The sequence below is a fragment of the Olea europaea genome, chromosome 6 (genome assembly GCF_002742605.1).
Source record: "Olea europaea var. sylvestris chromosome 6, O_europaea_v1, whole genome shotgun sequence".
Lineage (NCBI taxonomy): Eukaryota > Viridiplantae > Streptophyta > Magnoliopsida > Lamiales > Oleaceae > Olea > Olea europaea.
In genome coordinates, this window is record NC_036242.1 from 15,209,367 (window position 1) to 15,224,266 (window position 14,900).

The 14,900-nt window shown below is 35.3% G+C and overlaps 1 long non-coding RNA gene across 1 annotated transcript; it reads left to right on the forward strand.

Moving 5' to 3' along the window:
• The first annotated feature begins 1,051 nt into the window (after positions 1-1,051).
• Positions 1,052-4,687, forward strand: LOC111395981. Its single transcript, XR_002702901.1, has 4 exons — positions 1,052-2,623; positions 2,741-2,833; positions 2,945-3,029; positions 4,184-4,687. It is a non-coding gene; the product is annotated as an uncharacterized LOC111395981 (long non-coding RNA).
• The last annotated feature ends 10,213 nt before the right edge of the window (positions 4,688-14,900 follow it).

Here is a 14,900-nt window from a genome sequence, read left to right on the forward strand (position 1 = left end):
TTTTTTTTTTTTTTTTTTGTAAGATATGGAACCAAATTGGAATCGAACTAATTGGTTTGGTTTGGTTCTTCGTTTCATTATTGATTGATAGTATTGATTGATAGAAAAAGAATCAAAGAACATTTGAGGAAGAAGATCGAAGGTTGAGGCTTCAATTTCAAAAATTCATGCGATAATGGTGGTTGAGTGTAATAGTAGATAGTAGGTGGCAATTGTTAGTATTTATGTGAGAGTTGGTGTGTAAATTGGAAAAGAGAGAAAATGAGAAACAAATTATGGTACGAGTCTCTAAAATGAATTAGGGTTTTCAGTCTCTACATTAAGAAATGAGAAATTGAAGGTACATAACATTTTTGTCTTGATTTCCAATTGAATTTTGAATTTTTCGATGTGAATTGTGATTCAATAATAATAATAATAACAACAACATTTAAATATTGAGTTTGGTTCTTACTTTCAGAATTAAAACCAAATCAAATGGTTCTTAGTTCTAAAAATTAGAATAATTATTTTTTTATTTTTATTTTATTTTTTGTAGAATGGAATTGAACCGTTCGTTTTGGTTTGACTTTGGTTCGATTTGATTTGACTCTGATTCGATTTGACTTGATTTGATCATTTTGTTCACTCCAATTTGTGGTTGTCAAATAGGGGTAGATAGTACTATGTCGATCTTATCAAGTGTACCGAATTTGCTCTTGTGCACAAGATTATAGCTGCATCTGTCCACTTGAAAAATAGCTGTATGAGAATAACAACGCATAAAATAAAAAATTTAAAGGGTATGGCAAATAAACGTGGTTCCATCTATGAATATAATCTGATTTTAGTAAATACCTTTTGCATTTATACAATATGCTAAAAATGGACGATCATTCTGATTTCTGACAGTCGCATGGATTATTAGAATATTAAATTATTAATGATCGATTTATGCTGTCATACGTTTTTCCCTTTTAATTTTGTTAAACAATTAAGCTATTTGTAAATGTACTTTGACATTCTTTTTGATAGATAGTGACGTGGCAAGATTGTGATGATTAGATTAAATTTGTAAGATGCGAAAGATTGGATGCGATTGTGCCAAATATAAATTCGATAAACTAGAATGTAAATCAGAATGTACATGCAACCAGCAAGAGTATTTGTTAAATTATAGGTGTGTGTATTTTGAGTGAGATATATTAAGAGAGCTAGTTCTGGTTCAACGACAATTCATGCATCGATTCATTAAATCTCGTAGGAGTCTCTACCTTTAAAGACGATGCTCATAATTAAAGAAACGTGTGATAGTTCGTGATGTTGGATTGAAATGATAAAATTAATTAAAAAAAAAAATCAACATCCAAAATGGCTACTTTTGGCTTTTATCAAGAAAATCCGAATAAGATGAAGTTTCATCAATGTTCATAAAATTTGTTCTCAAAAAAATAAAAATAAAATAGCTATGATTATTAATTTCACACTTAAAAAGGTGGAGGATCTTGATGGAATTTTCCTTCTTGTAATTAGAGTTTGGGCATATTACCCCGTGAGCACGGTCCAACTTGAAAAAATTGATTGATTTGGGTCAAATTCAAAATGAGGCAGGTCAATTTTCAAGTTGTGAAAAACCTCGGTGTAGGCTTGAGAATTAAAGAAAAATGATTTCAAAGGGTAAAATACGTAAAATTAAGTAAGTCATTTAATTTCACTTTTCATTCAGTCTATCAACTGATTTCATCTAGATTGTAATTATAACCTTAGCGAAGCTGCATTGCATTATTCTCTTTATAAATGCTTCAAAATGAAATTGTACTCAACTGACACGAAAAGTCGGTTTAGTGATTGTAATCTCGTTACAAGGTTTTTTTTTTTTTTTTTTTTTTTTAAATCAAGGTGTCTACCTTCGAAGACTATTCCTTTAGTATGTGATCCGGCCTCTCTTCACACAGACCAATTAAATCACGGAATGTGCCTCCTACTGATCAGGGTCCGAGCGCCTCTCCAATTAAACTGTCAAAGTGCCTAATGAGCCAACCCACGTTACGTCTTACCTTCCAAGACATTCCTGTTTTCCATGATAAATCCTGTATTCGAGTACCTCAATTTCACCCCTCAGTACCATTCTTTTGGCGGGCTTTCGTGGTGGTTATTATTTCTCTCTCCTCCTCCACCGCCTTCCTCCTCTTTCTTTTCCTCTTCCTCTTCTTTTTCCTGTTTCTTTTCTCTACATTCTTCAACCCCATCCCCTGCACAACACTCCCGCCACCCCGAAACGCCGTATATGGCACCATTACAAAATCCAATGTCGTAATTTCTTGAATCTTGGCGCCCCAAATAACCATTCCCTTGTTTTCTTTATTACCCTGTTTTTCATGGTTATATTTGGATTTTTGTTTCTCTCTCGATCCATTTGCGAGAGCCCTGCAGGCTGCATCCCACTTGGTTCGATGCATGTATCGAGAATATAGTGTGCTATCAATAAGTCAATTCAATATGTTTGCTTGGATTAGGCAAAGCAACAGCCTTGTTACATTTCAGCGCTGCTGGGAATTGAATTGATCCTGTTCAGCTTCTTCAATGGGAACAAAAATGAAAGGGATTTACAAAGGATTCAAATATACTTCGTCTCAAATGCTTGGTATGCCTCTCTTATATTTCTATTCATAAATTTATTAGTATTATAGCTTTTTTATGGGCCCTTTTTTTCTTCATTTCGGGGATAAGGTGAAAATGGTTTTTCTCTGTTGTTGTGAAGGAGGATCGTGAAATAGAGATAGGATACCCTTCAGATGTTAAGCATGTTGCACACATTGGGTGGGATGGCCCTTCTGGTAGTGCACCTAGTTGGGTATGTATTTTATCGAGAATATATGATGAATCAGTTGGGTACTTATTTTTCATTTTTTCCCCTTATTTTTTTAATCAATAATTGACCTTTGAGTTTCTTGTCAAAATGTAGATGAATGAATTCAATTCAGGGCCGGATTTTGCGGCAATTTTAAATGGTAATACTGGCTCTGTACATTCTCCGTGGTCATCTCAACGTAGGTTTTGAATATTGACATCCTTTTCTCCTTCTTAATGTTTTTCTATAATTTATAGGTTTAGACTAGTTGACATTAAAGTATACAGACAGAATGTTGATAACAGTTAAAAGGGATTTAAAATCTTTCAATAATGAAACGAGCACATCATTTTTTCTTTTGAAACTCGAATGATAAGTTGAGAAATCAAGAAAGGATCATATTAGAAAGGATCATATTATCATGTGCAATGCCCATAATTGGAAAAGTCTAGAGCTTGACCACTGGATGCATTTTAGAGTTTAAAATGACAAGGTTTTTTTAAAAATATTTTTTTGTTATATAGACCAGATTTGTGAGAGAGGTAAAGTTCCCAAGATTCTTTGCACATTGAATCAATGGTGGGATCTGTCTATATATGGGCCTTTGTGAAGACGTGGGGCTTCTATAAGTTGATTTTTAGACTTGAATCAGTGCCCTGAACTGTAATCTCAGAACACTTTAAGCGCCGGTACATTAATGAATTGGAAAGATTATATAGTTTTTGGTATCAGAAAGACGTGGAAGGGTTACATCGTTTTGAAGCATTCGATATTGCAAATATATCTGAGCAAATTTGAATAGTGAGTGGGTGGAAATATCTCAGCTTTCGGTTTCAGTTATGGGTGGAAAAGAAGCTGAACGGGTTTCAGTTTTTGCTTACAGTTTTTTGAAAGTGTTCAAAGAAAATTATGGTTGATGTGATATTCGGCAGACATAAAACTAAGATCAATGTAGAATACAGTTTGATATGAGCAATTGGAATTGGTCATAGAAATGTGAAAATGTTCAGTTGCACTTGATCATGTTTATTAAGCTAAATGAAGCCTAATCATATGATGAAATGCCAATGGAGTGATTGCCTAGTGATTTTCATTTCCTTCTCTGACCAGCAACTTAGTTTACCGTTTCTCTCAAATATTTATCTGAAATTTAGTGAGTTCATTACGAGAATCGTATTAATGATGAATATGTATTTCTGAAGTTAATTTTAAACCTCAGAAGAGAACAAAAGTATCTTTGAAGTTTACTTTTGCATGCTGCATCTCATGTTTCTTGATGTTACATGGGTACTCAGATGGTAGAAAGTAGTCATTCGAACACTTTCTTATGGTTGATTTTGTTATTATCTTCAGAACAGATTTTTTACAATCCTTGCGGCAGCAATCAGCTACTGACAATTATAAGGGCATAATCCCTGCAGAATTTCCCCGTACTCAGAAGAAGCAGAAACGGAAGAAATCTAAATCAACGTCCTCTTCAAAGTCTGGTTCTTCCTCATTAAGATCATCACGCCTAGCAAAATCTAAATCTAAATTCATTGAAGGCAATGCAAAATTAACAGATATTGCAGTGGCCTAGTATAGCAAATCCCCCTTCATGCTTGACAAAAGTTTTGCAATTAAGGCGAAAATCAGGAGAAGATGAGATCTAAAGAGGAAAACGTATTTTTGATGTTCAAAAATGGCTCATTTTGAGAAATCTGACTTCATTTTTCTTCTTTTCTTTGTTCCATCTTCTTTTGGAAAGAACCAACATTTTTTAGTCATGCTGATGAGAATTGTGCTGTTGCAAAATTATTGGATTTGAACATATATTAAGTTAATTTATGTTGTTCTTGTAGTCCTGCCGGTGTTTATTCCCTGCAAATTATATTTTTATGATTTATAGCTATTGTACATTTTTTGTGAAATGTATATGAGGCTTCTCGGTTTTTCCATAATTGAAACTGGAGATTCATCTGATATTACGGTTTTGTATACTAGTTAATATACATATATCATTTAGCTCTGAAACAAAAAAGCATAATTCCACTGGAAAATAAACAATGAACAGATCATCATCTTGATTCCATGTCCAGCTTTTTATTTGAGAAATCACTGAAATCATGTCTAATTTTAGACTTCCGCTTAAAATTTTAGACTCAATGATTGGTAGTCACAGATGAATGAATAAATGAGTTGAAAAGTAAACTTTATTAATTGATGCATGTATGATATATGCCAACAATCATGAATAAAATTCAGGCAACGAACATCTTTCAATTGCAAGTCTTTGAACTTCACCCAGATTTAAACAGAATCCTCCAGGGAATTGGAAAATTGTTGTTGTTCTTAATGCACAATACAAATGTAGACAAGCACTAAGGGCTAATTGGGAGTAGGAATGATAATCGGGCTCATCGGCTCAGGCCATCCGTGACTCGACCCTAAAAAAGCCTGAGCTGGCATTGCTCGAGGCTCAGAGGCACAAAGCCAAGGCTCAGGCAGAGCCCCATTTCTGGGAGTTGGCTCGTGCCGGGCTGACTGTAAAAAATTAAAAAAATAATAATAATAAGAGGAAGAACTTGCTGCTTGTTTGGCAGCAAAAGTGCCTTAACCGGCAGGCAGCAGTTTAGCTGCCTGTTTGGCAGTTAAGAGAGAATAAAAAGAAAAGTAAAAAAAAAAAATTAAAAAAAATCAGAATATCGAGCCGACTCGGCCTGAGCTTGAGCTTATGCTCGAACAAAAAAAAAAAGCCCAAGTTGGCTCGACTCGTTGACATTCCTACTTGAGAGTATTGGCATACCAATTATGAGCATTTTTAGAGTACTGATTTTGAGCGCTTTTGAGCAGATTGATTTTGAATAGTTTTAGTAGCGATTTCTAAAATTGTCCAACTTATACTTGAGAGCTTATTATTCGTCGGTTCTAAAAGTTTTTGTTTTTTTTTTTTTTTTTTTAAGAAAAATAAGATTATATATAGGTAACGTAGTAAAATTTGCAGTCTATAATGACTTATATAAGTTAATATTTAACTAAAAAATTAAATAAAGTTAAATATTTACTTAAAATTTGAAGTTAATATATTTTTATTTATAAGTAAGCTTTACAATTATAAGATAATTTGATACTTCTAAATAATCTTAAGTAATTTTTTATTTCATAAATGAATCTTTTCTTATTAGTTGTACTTTTATTATATAAGTAAAATTTTTAAATAAAAGTGATTTTATACTTATAAGTATTTTTTTTAATTATAATGTAATTTTTTTGTTCATAAATAACTTTTTAGTTAATATATTTTTATTTACAATTTAATTTCAAAGAAAACACGTTGGTTGGAAATTTTTTTTTTTATAGAAGGTAAAATTAGAAGTAAATAAGAGAAATGACCAAACCCAGCCGATTTAATGGTTGACAGAATGGAAAAAAATTATACTCATTTTTTCTCCCCAATTTGGCCATTGAAATCCACAAAAAAAGCCTAACCACGTGAACCTTTTGTCTCTATCCCACGACTACGGCCAATTGCGAATACCTGAAGTGAGCCGACCCACCCATTCATCGTTCAAATTAATTAGTTGCCACATTTTGGCCCACGTTTTGAATTAAACCAAACTCACCCCCATGTTATGAACGCAACTAATATCATCGAACTCGGATACAAAATACAACAATCTTAGGTACCGTACAATGACAACGGCTTCTGAAATTCATATGTATACAAAATGTGGGTACATGACAATGCAAAATTTTTGAACAAATGCAACACTCACTACGAATGTTGTTATGGTTGTTGTACCATGTAGTCATGCAGTCTGTCCCACTCATTTCGCTGTAGTTCGGGAGCATTCATTTCGCCATGCACTTCGTCCTCCGCGTTGGGCATCTCCACCTCGACAGGAGCATCCTCATCTGTGTTCGCCTGCAAGAACGTCTCGTCCATAACCCCTGAATGGCGTAGTAAGTTATGAATACCCATCGTCGCAACGACAACTGCCACTTGAGTTGGGAATGGATAACTAGGCATACGGTCAAGGATTTTCCATCTCCGTTTCCACACCAAAGGCACGTTCTATGACATTTCTGCACGACGAGTGCTTGAAGTTAAATCTCTCACGCGCATTTCGAAATCTTCTGCGTTGCCCCGTATGTTTGTCACGGAACTGTTGGAAGTGGTACAGAATATCTGAATCTTTATATAGGGCCATATTCCCGACTTATGTGCGAACCCTGAGTCCACCAAATAATATTTACCCAGGGCTGGTTGCGGAAAGTGTATTCCTGGACTATGAATTGCACGAGCCAGATGCGAGCGTCGTACGTATTTTCGGTGGTACCAGCACCCACAAACGTGAAACATAAATTAAAATTGCATACCGCTAAGACATTCTGCGTCGGTACACCTTTCTTTCCAATGAAGTTCACACGCTCATAACATGGTAACACGGCCTTCACGTGCATCACATCAATAGCCCCAATACAATGTTGAAATAGTGGATGCTTAATCGGGTCAAACTAGTAGTGCTCCGTACCTTCATTATAGTTTTGAGCCGGATGTATCATACGTTGCACTAATACGGCGACAGCATAGAGCACCAGTTTGAAATAGTGACATATTGTTTGCAATGAATGATAGAATAATGTTGTCACCTGCCGGTATCCTTTACCATGTGCCAAGATGCAGAGGAACATTCCTACCTGCTCGTAGATATCCACCTGCTAGTTGCTGCATAAGCCGTACTCGTTACGGAGATTATGAACAAAATGTCACAACATTGGTGGGTACATTTAGAATTCTTGGTGACACATAGGTTCGTTCCCTTCTAATGCCTCCATTGTAAATATGTGGCCATTTCTTGAGAAAGGAAATATGTGAATTTGTCATCCCTATCTGTTATAGTAGTTACGCGCTTCACTGCCAGCAACTTTGCAGTACTGCAGCCATGCATCGACATCCACGGCAAGGTCGTTGCAAAATTTCTCCTCACTAATTTCCTTTTCAACATCGGAGTGCGAGAATAGGAAATAGTTAAAATCCAGCTCATCCATTTGCGGACTACTATATTTAGAATATATTGTAGTAAAGCAGCGTATAACACCCTTACTTCAACTTATTATGCTCTTCCATTTGTGGACCAATATATATGTATAGGAGTGAAGAACATGCACACTATTGCACTTATGACTAATATGAATAGGTAGTATGTCATTGTCAGGGATAGATTCATCTTTTAGATACAAGCATGACATGTACAAAAGAAAGAATCTTACAAAGTACATAAAATATCTAAGACAGTGGGAAAGCAGGCACATGGGAAAACATGTTATTAAAAACAAACACAGTAGTACCAAATAAATGTATCCAACATAACATAACATGCAAGCCTAAATCATATCACGGTACGGAGAATAACAAAAACTAAAAAAAAAAAAAAAAACTAACATAGGAAAAAAATTGTATGAAATTAACAAGCTTACAAAGGGTAACACTGTCTTAACTAGCATTTACTGAAAAAGCTAATGTTGTGATCTATTACGTTCGTTGAAATGCCACTTGATCCATTCAAATTTCTCATCGGCATCTTGCATGGCACTGAGAACGTCTCGAAATCTTTTTTGCACTAGGAAAGTGCAAGCGTAGAAGTACATGGCGTCCATTGCTGGTGCCGACCAGTCAAAAGCAATTCCTCCACACACACAACTCCAGCATTGTCCGTCGAATCAACGATGCTGTTAATCTTCACCGCCACCTCCTCAGTGGCATTGTTTTCCAAGTCGACCGAGAAGGACACTTCACATGTGGAAATGTTCTTTTTCTTTCCCTGCTACTTTGATGTGCTCGACTTCCTTTTATCGTCACTTCTGGCCTTCGAAACACTCATGCTTTTACTACTGTTCCCATCGCCACCCTCGTCACTTGAATCGCTGCCCTCCCCCTGGTCTGGGATTATATCTCTTTGGTCTTCAAGAGTACTGTCCTCAAAACATTCGAAGCCAATTTTGCACAGCTTCGTTGGGGGTAACTGCGTACTTTTTACTGTTGTAACTGTACCCAAACAGCTAAAGATATCGAATGTAAATATCACTTACATCTCGATCGTTGAAGTCCTTGTTTTCCTTGTTCTCCTGCGACGAAAAAGTGAAAATAGTTAAATCAACATCGCAGGAGGTGTGGATGGAAAACATTAACTGCACTCTCATGCCCTATATAGACGGCAGCACCAACAATTTGCCCCTAATGCCCTCCCCATGCGTGATAGTACAAAAATAGTTAAGTGAAAATAAGTGCGAAGGGAGGAGGCAGGTCACTACAATGTGCACAATGAAACGGCTTCCACTTATGTAAAACACAAGATAGTAACATATTGGGTGGAAAAAAATCGCATTCCTCCTTTGCCTATGCGGTGTACTGATCTATTATGAGAACGTAGATAACGAATTCACGTTTTTCAAAACATAAGTTGATAAACCATACCAACGCATCCGAACAAGTAAAGGCACTGGACAACTTCAAATAAACGAAGCCGGTCACACATGTACTCATATTGTTAATGGTTACCTCATACAAGAAATATTAGCAATGGAATCTCGACAATTGAATTACAGATTCACCGTACACGATGGTGGCGGATGAAGTTGTTACCTTCAATTTTCAAGACCGCCATTCCTCGGAGACATCAATTCTGCCAGTAGAATCATTGTATTTGACCTCGCTGCTATTAAGAAGTTCCAAGAGACGCTCTCGCTACATCTCGTCCCAATGGTTGCGAAGTTGTTATTTGGTCCAGCTATGCCCAGACACCAAGTTGAATAGCGCTACAACACGATCCCAGCAGTGTTTTGTGAAACAACGACCAGCGCGATGTCCTTCGACAATGGTGATCTCGCAGGCTGCACTGAAGGTCTGACGTTCCGCTGGATTCCATTGGGCATTTTTTTATCCCAACTTTTTGGCAGCGATGGCGGTCGTCGAGGAACTCACCAAGGGAACATCACCATGCTCAAGAACAAGATGCAGAATTAGAAAGTATCAAGTTCAAATGTGGGAGTAAAGAATGAAAACATAGAGGCGAGGTTAAAACTTGTATGTTTACGGGCTCCATAGTCAGCGGAATAGGGTGTTGTCAAAAGGCATGTTTGATGCTGTTGAGAGTCGAGAAAACCTATTATCTTTCCTGGCAATCGGAAGTTGATGGGCAAAATACGGTGGCTGGCAATGAGACGTACTGAATTAAATGAGCCGAGATGCTGTGCTCCCTTATTCCAACAGAGAATCCCAGAAGCTTTATTCTCCTCTGTACACAAAAATCGAAACTCTAAAGGGCATCATTTGCTACTGTATTGCCACGGAAATCAATTACAAGTCTGAGATTCTCACTTGCGTTGCTTGCTTTGTGCTTCCATGCTGTTGGAGGTGTCCCCTTTCCGTTCGTGAGAGCTCCCCGATAAGAATAACCCAATCTGAACGGAAGGAGGTTGGGCATCTTATAGAAAAATGTCGACGTGCGTTGTCTAATAGGCAGGAAGGAATCGATAACGACTACGTGAAGTGGGCTACTTTAGTACTTGGTGGTACGAAGGTCTTGCTTCGATGGAAGAGATGCATGAGTTTTGGAAGATCTTGGGGTTTTAGTGGTGGAGGGCGTTTTTGGAAAAATGGGTACTAATTGCAATTAATGGCTCTACAGTGAAGGACGTGTTTGTTAGGCCGACGTTCAAAATTTTCATTTTCTTTTAGACAAAATGGGAAGCAAACACACGCTATATCAATTTTGGGTGGTCTTTAAACCATCCGTCGATGCTAAAAAAAAATAGCAAGTATCGTTTTTTTTCTAACATTCCATAAACAGTGTCAACTAAAATCAGTTAACCAAAAAAAAAAAAAAAAAAAGTTCCTTCAAAGTAGGCCCTAAGATTGATGAGAATGAATTCCCTTATCCAAGCAGCCTCCAAGCCATGACCCTGGCAATTGCAAGCTGGCAAATCGTCTGCAATATAACTAGACCAAAATGAAAACATGCTCGATGTTGTGTTACTACTTTGCTTACTACAGTAAGTCTATTTTATTTTTATAGCACTGTACTTGGGCTCCTGCCTATGATGATTCATCAGAACGCAATGAAAGCGTTGAATCATTGCTTCCTCCGGAAGTCCTTATCATTCCCTTTGAAAATCGAATAAAGAAGGTCATTATTACTGACCTAGAGTTGAGCATTTACGTGTTCCTAGGACATTGCCTTGCCCGAATAATTGCTGGGTTAGCATAAATTGGCATCTTTCTTCAAGCGACAAAATCGGATGATCTGCTCATGTCACACTATTCAACTGTAAAGACATCCCTTTCATCAATTGGTTCGTGGCAATCCAACTTAAGAAAGTAGGCTCTACTTTTGAGAGGGCCTATTCTTTTAGTGGGATGTTAATCAAAGACCTCAACAGCACCATTTTCCTCACAGGCTTGCGTGGTTTGAACTATTTAAATAGTAGAGACAAATGGGTTAAACCTCGAAAAGATCCAACAGTATTTGGTAAGCTACAATCTGTCCTGTCATTTACACAAAGAAATTGAGTAAAGCTACATGTACAGAACAATTCTCACAGAAGTGCTATAGAAATTCAAAATGGAGGGCACATGTCGGGTGAAAGGAAAAACCAAGGACAGTTGATTGGAGAAAATTATTAGAAAATTCATTAAATTACTTATATTTTTGTCATAATTTTCGGGCTCATACAGGATATCAAACGAGGTCAAAATATTACATTCTTAATATCATTTTGAAATACTCACGACCTAGTATTTCAAGTCGTTAAAGGTGCGTGAAATGACCAATCGTAGCAAATGTTACGAGGCGTCAAAGTAGGCCTTTTCAAATTAGTATTTCCAGAATTTTGATAAAAAGTTAACTTTAAAAATTCTTCGACGATTCTACGCTAGTCGAATCCATAAATTTTCTACATCCTTCCGAAACTCATTTCAAGAACTATACCATAGATACATCAAATAATTTAAATGAATATCGAAAATAGTTAAACTTACATTAAACACGTGTTTTAAAAAATGCGTAAAACTCATCTTTAAAAAAAAATCAATTATTTTATTAATGTTTATTATTTTTTTGCCACAATTTTTCAATATAATTCACATGATTTTATTAAATAAAATTATGTGGTATGATGTCATTTTTTTAATGTAAAAACTCCTAATAAAATTATTATCACTTTATAATTTATATGGGTTATAAATTGTTATACTACTTTTTCAGCTTGATTATTTTTACATCTGACAAACTTTTATATATAAAAAAATTCGATCCTTTTTAGGAACTTTTTTCTTATTGTTTAAAAAATAGTTAAATGTACATCGTACATTTATTAATGTTTAAAAAATTTATTTTCAGGAACTTTTTTTATTTTTACTTTTTCATACCACAAATTGTTTTAATAAAATGATGTAAATTATATTGAAAAAATTGTTGTGAAAAAATAATGTACATTAATAAAATAATTGATTTTTTAAAAGACGAGTTATACGTATTTTTTAAGACACTCGTTTGGTGTACGTTTAACTATTTTCGATATTCATTTACATAATTCGATGTTTCTATTATATAGTTGTCGAAATGAGTTTCGAGTAAATATAAAAAATTTATGGATTCGACTAGCGTAGAATCTTCGAAGAATTTTTAAAGTTAGCTTGTCGAAATTCTCGTAATTAGTTTGGAAAGGCCTATTTTGATGCGCCGTAACATTTGCTACGATTGGCCATTTTGTGCACCATTAACGATGTGAAATATTAGGCCGTAAGTATTTCAAAATGATATTAAGAATGTAATATTTTAGCCTCATTTAATATCCTGTAATGAGCCCGAAAATTAAGACAAAAGCATAAGTAATTTAATGAATTTTCTAATAATTTTCTCCAACCAACCGTCATTGCCTTTTCCTTTCACTCGACACGTGCCCTCCATTTTGAATTTCTGTAGCACTTCTGTGAGAATTTTTCTGTACATGTAGCTTTACTTAACGAAATTACATGACCTTCATATAGTGTTTTGAATCGGTTGTTCAAAACCAACAAATTGAGTATGGAATGAAAATGGGAGTAGTGGCCACAAGATTAAGCTATGCGACCGCATAGGCTATTTTACCATGCATGGCCATAGCCCGAAACTTCAAAGGGTATTTTGAAGTGAACCATGCGACTGCGTGGGATTACACCATGAGGTCGCATGGTATTATTTTGCCATCGTTAATGGCCATTTTTTGACCGTTATAAAATTGATTTTGGTGGCGTTTCTTGGGTTGTTTGGCACCATTTCGTATATATGGATGATGTCTATATATAGAGGAGCCATGTTCAAGGAAAAATACATTGGAAACACTTGAAATTCATTCCTTATTTCTCAACATAAATAAAATCCCGATTTGCATTCATATTCATTTTTCTTATTATGTTCTTTAAATTTTAGAGAATTTTACTTTGTGCTGAGATGAAATTTAGAAGGCTTGTAATAATTTTTCAAACCATTTGTCGGAATCTCTTTAAACATCTTATAAATATCGGAGAGGGGGCAAATAACATTTGAGGACAACGATCCCGTGTTAGACCCTTCGCATTTGCTCTTACAATTTTTTGGTTTTGTTCACCTTGTTGCCATTTTTCTTTTGATCTTCTTTTGTCTTTCTCTACAACCCTATTGTTTTCCAACATATGGTAGAGAGAGGTAGGTTTGACATAGAGAAATCTAATATTGCAATCACCATTGAAGTCCAGATTTCTTCAAGGCAGAACTTTGGAAGAAAGAACCTAAAACTTATGAAATGAGGGACATAAAACTTGATACTTTATTTGATAATAATGTTCTACTCCTTTTCTTCTAGACTCTTTTATGGTCAATGATGACTTCTTGACATTTATAATGACTCTTAATGCTACTAAATGCATATTAATTTAACTTAGGAAAGACAACTAGACTTTCTTGACTCTATAAATTTGAAAACATAATTAAAAATAAACAAAGACTTGACTGACTCTTTGACTCGTTGACTAAGAAATTCAATAACTCTTTGACTCTTTAATTAAGAAATTAATTAATTTTGCATCTTTCTTTCCTCCGGCAAGCTTTAATACCACTTGACATAGACAGATTTAATACTCCAATCACTATTGGAGCCCATGTTTCTTTAAGGCAGAATTCTTAAAGAAAAAAAAAAAAAAAACTGGAAGTTATGAAGCCAAGGACATAAAACTTGATGTTTTATTTGATAATAATGTTTTACTCTTTTTCATCCAAGTACATAGACTCTTTTATAGTCAACAATGAATTCTAGACATTTGAAATGAGTCTTCAAACTACTAAATGCATATTAATATAATCTAGGAAAGACAAATAGACTTTCTTGACTCTACAAATTGTAAAAAAATAATAAAAACTAAACAAAGACTTGACTGCATATTTGACTCCTTGACCAAGACATTAATTAACTCCTTGACTCAAGACATTAATTGATTTTGCATCATAAGTTCCCATCGATGCTTTTTATTTATTTATTTTATTTTTTTTATGATGGGGAACTCGCAGCCGCTCCTATTCGAGAGTTTACCCACTGCGTACTGGGTAAACTCTCGAACTGACGCAATTGCTTGCAAATCACATCGGTTAGGTAAACCGCATTAAGCAAGTCCTGTGCGACAGGCTCAACCAAGAAAGTGTTGATAGAAGGAATCAAATTCGTGACCAAAGGCCTCCCGTTCACCTACTCTACCAACTCGGTCACACCATGAGGGGCTGATGTTTTTTTGGTGGTGAAGAATGTGCACTTCCTATGCACTTTCCTATAGCAGATGCAACCCGACATCCTGAAAATTCTATGTTTATTCACTTTTTATCGATGTTATATTTTCTTACAACAAATTAGTTATATTGACAAAGGATGTTAGAATGTATTTAAGATATTATTTAGATGCAAAATGCTCTTTATTTTAAAGAGCTAATGCTTAAAAAAATGAGGCTTTCGATTTTAACTTTTTAAAATAGAGAGTGAGTTTGACTCTTCAAGTTTAGAGACTCAAACTCACCATCTATTC